The sequence below is a fragment of the Gossypium arboreum genome, chromosome 2 (genome assembly GCF_025698485.1).
Source record: "Gossypium arboreum isolate Shixiya-1 chromosome 2, ASM2569848v2, whole genome shotgun sequence".
NCBI classification, from domain to species: Eukaryota; Viridiplantae; Streptophyta; class Magnoliopsida; order Malvales; family Malvaceae; genus Gossypium; species Gossypium arboreum.
The window spans coordinates 38,949,624-38,957,831 of record NC_069071.1 but is presented as its reverse complement, the minus strand read 5'-3'; the positions used below and the strand labels follow the sequence as shown (position 1 = coordinate 38,957,831).

Genomic DNA, 8,208 nt, shown 5'->3' with positions numbered 1-8,208 from the left:
TGGAATGACTTCTAATTATCTCTGGTTAATTTATAGTGAATTTCCAAAGTCAGATCAGGGGATCTAGAAATTGCTCTGGCCCTGTTCCACAAAATCTTAAATATCTCTTAAAATACGACTCATATGTTCTTTTCGTTTCTTCCATATGAAAGTAGATTCATCAAGGTTCAATTACATAATTTATTCACTATTTAATTCCATTCCTACTATTTTTAGTGATTTTTCAAATCCACACCACTGCTGCTGTCAGCATCAGATTTTAAGGTAAACTTTACCTATTTCATGGTTTTCCATGAATCAACTAGAATTTGTCATACAAAGCACCAAAATGATCATGATTAACCATTCCAATGGCTAATCGTTACCAAAAATTTCCATACTTCTCAAGGAACATGTGACAGCCCAAAATTGACCCTAGTCGGGATGTGGTTTCGGGACCACAAAACCGAGGCATAAAAATAATTTAAAATTTATTTTGATGCCTATAATATGTGTGTGCTCATGTGTGACATTTTTGATGATTGATTTAGTGTTATAAAGGTGAATTTCACTAGAAGGGACTTAGTAGTGAACTTTGAAAGTACGATAGGGAAATGTGTGATGACAAATTAAAGCATGCATGCAAAACTATGGACTTGCATGTCAAATTTCCCCAAAACAAGCTAGTGGCGGCCATGACATGGTTTATGGGCAAAGAAAACATGTTGAAACATGTTTTGTTAATGCATGATGAATTAAATGATAAAATAATTAATGATGTTGGATGAGAAACAAAAAATCAAAAAATAGCTCATCCTTTCCCCATTGCCGTGCAAGTGAAAGAAAAACAAGAAAAAAATTGTTCATCCTTGTTCTTTCCTTTTTGGCCGAAAATACTAAGGGAGGAGATAGGATTTTTGCTTCATGCTTGGTTTAGAAGAGATCTAGAAGGAGATTTGGCTAAATTTGCATCAAGATTAAGGTATGTATGAGGTTGTGTTAGGAGTTTCATGCATGTTTTGGTTGCTAACTTGATGTGCATGTTAGCCATGGTTCAAATCCTTGTTATGCCATGGAAATGGCATTTGGCCAAAGTTGTTATTGTGTTAAAGCCATTGCATGCTAAATGTGAAGCTTGCTAATGATGCATGCAATGATGGATTGACTACTCTTGAAACTTCTTTGTACCAATTTTAAGTAAGACATTGAGTTTTTTTGTTTAACCATGATTGAAGTTGAAAGGGGCATGATTGTGATGTATTCGCCATGATGCATTCATGAGCATGGTTCATGCTTCTTGCATGTTAGTTAAAATTTGTGTTTTGGATGGCTATGGACACCTTGAAATTGCCTTGCACTTATATGTGTATATATGATTGCACATGATATTTTGATTATGAAGAAAGTGATGAATATGTTGTTTAAAGAAGAAGTTTGTTGAAGAATGTTGTGAAATTTGCATGTACATTCGGCCTAGTACACATATGATGTGAAAATCTTGCAATTTATTTTTGATTTTATGCAAGAATGACTAAGCATAATCGGCCACATGAGGGGAACTATTGTGCATGCATTCGGTTAGAGGCAAGCTTAATGATGCCTATTCTTGACTTAGGTAATCGGCTACCTTGTTGTGAGCTAAGGCCGAATGTGTGCGTAATTAAAGAAAATTGACTAAAGTGCTTAGTTATGTGATGTTGAATCAATGATATGTGTATTTGGCCAAGGCTAGCAAGCGAGACTTTAATAAATTGAATTTGTTTGAATTAGCTCAAGAGCTTAGAGGGCCACAATTGGATAAGGGGAAGGAAAAAGTGATCGAATAGCCGTCAAAGCCGTTCGACAACATCCGAGGTAAGTCCTCAAGAAATGACCCTACTCGAATTATGTGAAATGAAAAATTGATGTGTAATGATTATTGATTTATGTGTGTATGAGTAGTTGAATGATACCCGGGCTAAGTTCCGAAGGCGATTATGCTAGTGATATGTTTGTGTTTGAGCCTTAGTAACGAAAATGAAATATGAATGGGAAATGATTATTGATGTATATGTGTGCATGAGCAATTGAATGATATCCGGCTAAGTCCCAAGACATTTATGCTGGTAATTACATCCGGTTAAGACCAAGGCAATTGTGCTAGTGACTACATCCGGGCTAAGACCCGAAGGCATTTGTGCAAATTGTGAAATCCGGGTTAAGTCCCGAAGGCGTTTGAACGAGTAGCTATATCTGGTTAAACTCCGAAGGTATGTGATTTGAAAATTATAAGCTTGCTGGAAAATTTTCAGCTAATGCACTTGTGAAACTTCCCAATAACAAGGTATGTGTTGTGTGTGCTTTATGCGCAAGGAGTAAGAGCGTATGAATATTCGCTCCTATGATGGAACGAGTTATCGGCCTTAACGAAGCCGTTATTTGTGTATGAACATAAGAGTTGGGATGGTGAAGTAAGTATGATTATGTGAATGTGTATTAATGAAATGATTCATTTGGCTATGTGAATGTAATGCTTTGGTTAAAGCTGATTTTATTGCTTGAGACTTACTAAGCATAAAAATGCTTACTCCGTTGCTTTTGGCTCTGTTTTATAGATTTTGCTCGTAGCAATCGGATTCGGGATCATTAAAGTCGAAGTCATCTACACTATCAAAGCCTCCATTTTGGTATAATTTTGGTTGAACTTTGAAATGGTATGTATAGGACTACCCTAATGTTGAAGGTCATGTACCTTTCGGTTTTGTGTAAGCTTGGATAGCCATGCGAAAATGGCTTATATACGTTTTTGGTATGATTCTATAATAGTTTGTATGATAATCATTATGGGGTATGAAATTGTTTGAAGGATTAGCCATTGAATGGTTAATCATAATCACACTTTGTGCTATGTGTGCAAAAGGGCCATTTGAATCGTGGAAATCATGAAATAGGTAATGGTTACTTTGAAAACAGATGCTGGCAGCAGCAGTGGTGTGGTTTTGAAAAATCACCAAAATTTGTAGGAATGGTATTAAATAGTGAATAAATTATGTAAATGAACCTTAATGAGTCTACTTTCATGTGGAATAAACGAAATTTTCATAGGAGTTACATGTTAAGAGATATTAAAGCTATTGTGAGATAGGGCCAGAACGGTTTCTGGGTCCCCTATTGCAACTTTAAAAATTTATTATAAATTATCCAGAAGGAATTAGGAGTCATGCCTTATATGTACAGATTCCATTTTGAGTCTAGTTTCATTAGAAACAAACTACACCAGTATTAAAGCCCTGTACAGAGATATATTCAAGTTGTAACGTGCGAAGGTCAGAGCAGTCGATCCCTGTAACATGGGTGACTTTAACTAATAAACTGTACCAATTGGCCTAACCAAAAATTCTAGAAATAAATCCATGGATGGATAGATGAGTCTAAATTCAGGGAAAATTTACGGAATCAGTTTCCGAGTTTTGAAACTCGAGATATGATTTTTAAGGTGACAGTGACGCAGATTTCCAGCCTGTCTGGAAATGTCAAATTGGTGGGTGAAATATGTGGATTTGGCTTGTTAACCCCTCGTGTCCGACACGGCGATGGTCTCGTGTTCGGGTGTTACAATTTTATTGGTATCAGAGCCACGGTTTAGTCGATTCTAAGACTAACGTAATATGTTTGGGGTCTAGCTATACATGCCATTAAGTGATAAATTGATAGTGTGGAGATTCTGACAATTTGAATTTGTGTTTGTTTATAGCAATGGATCCCGATCCCAATCGAGCAATAGCTGATGATGTGGAGAGTGTGGCGCCTGCTCCGCGCAAGAAGGGACAGCGCCAAGCGGACTCTCAACCTATGGCCAGCAATCCGAATGATGAGGCTAGGCAAGCCTTTTATAGTGTGATGAATGATTGGTTCAACCAATACATTCGAACTAACACGGCTGTTCCACAACCTCCATTCCCGACTAATGCAACCCCCGCACCTACAATACCTCCGGTAACTGACCAAATAAGGTCAAGTAAGCCCCCAGTCGACAGAATTCGTAAACATGGGGCCACTGAATTCAAGGCTACGGATAGCGACGATGCCGAGCAAGCTGAATTTTGGTTGGATAACATCGTCCGGTGCTCGATGAGCTATCTTGTACACCCGATGAGTGCTTAAAGTGTACCATCTCCTTGCTACGCGATTCCGCCTATTATTGGTGGAGTACTCTGACTTCTGTGGTGCCTAGAGAGCAAGTGACTTGGGAATTCTTTCAAACCGAGTTTCGAAAAAAGTATATCAGTCAGAGATTCATCGACCAAAAGCGAAGGGAATTTCTTGATCTTAAGCAAGGTTCTATGTCGGGTTATCGACTACTGAACGAAAATTTGTGAGGCTTAGCCGAGACGCGAGAATGCATTTCGTCCGAAGCTATTATGTAAACGCTCGAGGATGGGCTGAATGATGATATAAGGATGTTCGTTGGCATTCTCAAAATACGAGTTCGTAGTACTTGTTGAGCGAGCTTGTAAAGTCAAGAGCTTAGAAAGGAGAAACAAAAGTTGATGTGGGACCGGAGAATTCGAAAAGGTCCTCGGAAAGTCTCTTCAACAGCATCGAAGAGATTTCGAGATGATGTGAGCCGATCTAGAGGCGCTTGGGCTTTTCTAGACGAGGACGCGATCGACCCCTGTGACCACACGAGTCACTTTGATCGCCATGCAGGGAAATGATCGCCGAGAGAGGGCGGAGTGTCGCATTTGTGGCAAATGGCATTTGGGGAGCTGTTGGTTCCGTGATCGCTCCTGCTATAAGTGTGGATCGGCCGACCACCTTATGAAGGATTGCCCGAGGTTGCTTGAACAAAATGTAAGTCGAGTGGAAACCCGGTGCTACCATCGCTCGAGGTAGGCCACCTAGAAATGTGGGCAATGTTAGTGGCGGTCGAGAGGATCTAGAGATGCTACCATCGATCCGAGGCTCGTGCTCTGCTAGGACTTATGCCATCTGCGCCTGACGAGGATCTTTGCCTCACCGGATGTCATTACCGGTACTTTCACTCTTTTCAATACTAATGTGATTGCTTTGATTGACCCCGGTTCTACTCATTCTTATATATGTGAAACCTTAGCATCCAAAGAAGACTTTGCCTATTGAGTCTCTCGAGTTTGTAATTCGGTGTCAAACCCTTGGGTCATTACGTGCTTGTCAACAAAGTGTGCAAGAAAAGTCCCCTAGTGTTCCGAGGTTCTTGTTTTCCGGCGGACTTGATGCTTTTGCCGTTCGATGAATTCGACGTTATTCTTGGTTTGGATTGGTTGACCATGCACGATACGGTTGTAAATTGCAAAAGCAAGACTATCGATTTGAGGTGCACGAATAACGAGATAATTCGGGTTGAGTCTACGGACTTAAAGGGGTTACCAGCTGTAATATCAGCAATGTTGGCCCGGAAATATGTAAGAAAAGGGTACGAAGTGTACCTTGCGTATGTGCTCGATGACAAGGAATCAGAAAAGAAACCCGAATCAGTACCAGTGGTTTGTGAATACCCGGATGTTTTCCCTAAAGAATTACCGGGTTTACCACCTGTTCGGGAAATAGAATTTGGCATCGAATTGGTACCGGTACCACTCAATTTCGATAGCTCCGTATCGTATGGCACCAACGAATTAAAGGAGTTGAAAGCTCGGTTGCAAGAATTGGTGGATAGAGGTTTTGCTCGCTTGAGTTTTTCGCCTTGGGCGCGCCGGTGTTGTTTGTGAAAAGAAGGATGGAACCATGAGGTCAGTAGATCGACTATCGTCGACAATAAAGCGACGATAAAGAACAAATATCCGTTACCACGTATCGATGACTTGTTCGATCAATGAAGGAGCCTCGGTGTTCTCGAAAATAGATTTGAGATCGGGCTATTATCAATTGCGAATTCGAGATTCGGACGTACCCAAGACCGCCTTGAGCGAGATATGGTCACTATGAGTTCCTAGTGATGCCGTTTGGGCTTACTAATGCCCTGCGGTATTTATGGATTTAATGAATCGGATCTTGGACCATATTTGGATCGATTCGTAGTCGTGTTCATTGATGACATCTTGGTCTATTCAAGAAATGAGACCGAACATGCTTTGAACACCGAGGTTAGTCTTGCAAATTTTACGGGATAAGCAATTATATGCTAAGTTCAAGAAGTGTGAGTTCTGGTTAAGAGAGGTTAGCTTCTTGGGTCATGTGGTATCTCAGATCGGTATTCGAGTCGACCTAATAAAATTTCAGCCATACTTAATTGGAAGCCTCGAGAAATATTACTTGAGGTTCGAGCTTTTTGGGGCTTGCTTAGGTTATTACCGACGATTTGTAAAGGTTTCTCAACGATAGCCACGCCGATGACGGCTACTCCAAAAGGATGTTAAGTTCGAATGGACGAAGAAATGTCGGAAAAGTTTCGATCAACTGAAAACTTATTTGATGAAGCCCCAATTCTAGTGCAACCCGAATCGGCAAAGAGTTTGTCATCTATAGTGACGCCTCCTACTTGGGTTAGGTTGCGTATTGATGCAAGAAGGTCGAGTTGTGGCCTATCGTCGAGGCAATTAAAGCCACACGAGAAAATTATCCGACCCATGATCTCGAATTGGTCGCCATCGTATTCGCCTTGAAGATTTGGCGACATTACTTATTTGGTGAGAGGTGCCATGTGTACTCGGATCACAAAAGTCTCAAATATTTGATGACCCAAAGAGACTTAAATCTGCGACAAAGACGTTGGCTCGAGCTGTTAAAGGATTATGAGTTGGTCATTGACTATCACCCGAAAGGCGAATGTGGTTGCGGATGCCTTGAGTCAGTAAATCATTATTCGCTTCTGACGATGAATGTGCACCGTCCGCTTCGATCCGACAACGTGTTAGTAGCTGAATTGAAAGCCAAACCATTATTGATACATCAAATTTGTGAAGATCGGAAGGTCGACGATGAGTTGGTTGCAAACGGGTCGAGTGTGTTCCAACAAGGAATCGGAGTTTCGGATCGATGATGACGATTGTTTGAGGTTCGAAGTCGTCTGTGTGTTCCAAGGAATTGAACTTATTTCGATAATTCTGAACGAAGCCCATTGTAGCCGAATGGCAATCCACCCATGAGTACGAAGATGTACAACGATTTGAAACGTCGGTTTTGGTGGCATGGTATGAAACGAGACATCTCCGACTTTGTTTCGAGATGTTTAATATGTCAACAAGTGAAAGTGGAACATCAAGTGCCTTCGAGATTACTTCAGCCGATCACGATACCCGAGTGGAAATGGGATCGAGTCACAATGGACTTTGTGTCCGGACTGCCATTGTCAGCGAGTAAGAAGGATGCGATTTGGGTTGTTGTTGATAGATTGACTAAGTCGGCTCACTTTATCCCTGTCGTGCACGAATTTTCATTGGATAAACTAGCTGAATTGTATGTTTCTCGATTGTGAGATTACACGGGTACCGATTTACATTGTGTCGGATAGAGATCCGAGGTTCACCTCGCGATTTTGGAAGAAATTGCAAGAAGCTTTGGGTACCAAGTTGCATTTCAAACCGCTTTTCACCCCCAAACCGATGGTCAATCCGGCGGATAATTCGGATACTTGAGGATATGTTGAGATGTTGCATCCTCGAGTTCGGTGGTTCATGGAACGGTACCTACCTTTGATTGAATTCGCCACAACAATAGTTTTCAATCAAGTATTAAGATGGCGCCTTACGAGGCTTTGTACGGGCGTAAATGCCGTACACCATTGTTTTGGACCGAGCTCGGTGAAAACAAAATTTTCGAGTGGATTTGATTAAAGATGCTGAATGAAAGTAAAAGTAATCCGTGAAAGTCTCGAAAATAGCCTCCGATCGTCGAGAAGTCGTGCACGCGATTTGAAACGAAAGGACATTGAGTATCGTGGGAGATAAAGTGTTTCTTAAAGTTTCGCCGTGGAAAAAGATACTCAGATTCGCCCGTAAGGGCAAGTTGAGCCCAAGATTCATTGGGCCGTACGAAATCTCTGAACGAGTTGGCCCAGTTGCGTATCGTTTGATTTTGCCCCCTGAACTCGAAAAGATGCACAACGTCTTCCATCTTTCAATGCTTCGACGCTATAGATCTGATCCATCGCACGTGATTGATCCATCGGTTGAAATTCAAGCCAATATGAGTTATGAGGAAGAACCGATTCGTATCCCGCACGTGAAGTGAAAGAGTTGCGAAACAAGCGGGTTCCGCTAGTGAAAGTGT

General features: G+C 41.1%; 1 long non-coding RNA gene across 1 annotated transcript; it reads left to right on the top strand.

Moving 5' to 3' along the window:
- Positions 1-1,735: 1,735 nt before the first annotated feature.
- Positions 1,736-2,814, top strand: LOC128285397 (uncharacterized). The gene is made up of 2 exons (XR_008275902.1): positions 1,736-1,833; positions 2,574-2,814. It is a non-coding gene; the product is annotated as an uncharacterized LOC128285397 (long non-coding RNA).
- Positions 2,815-8,208: the final 5,394 nt, after the last annotated feature.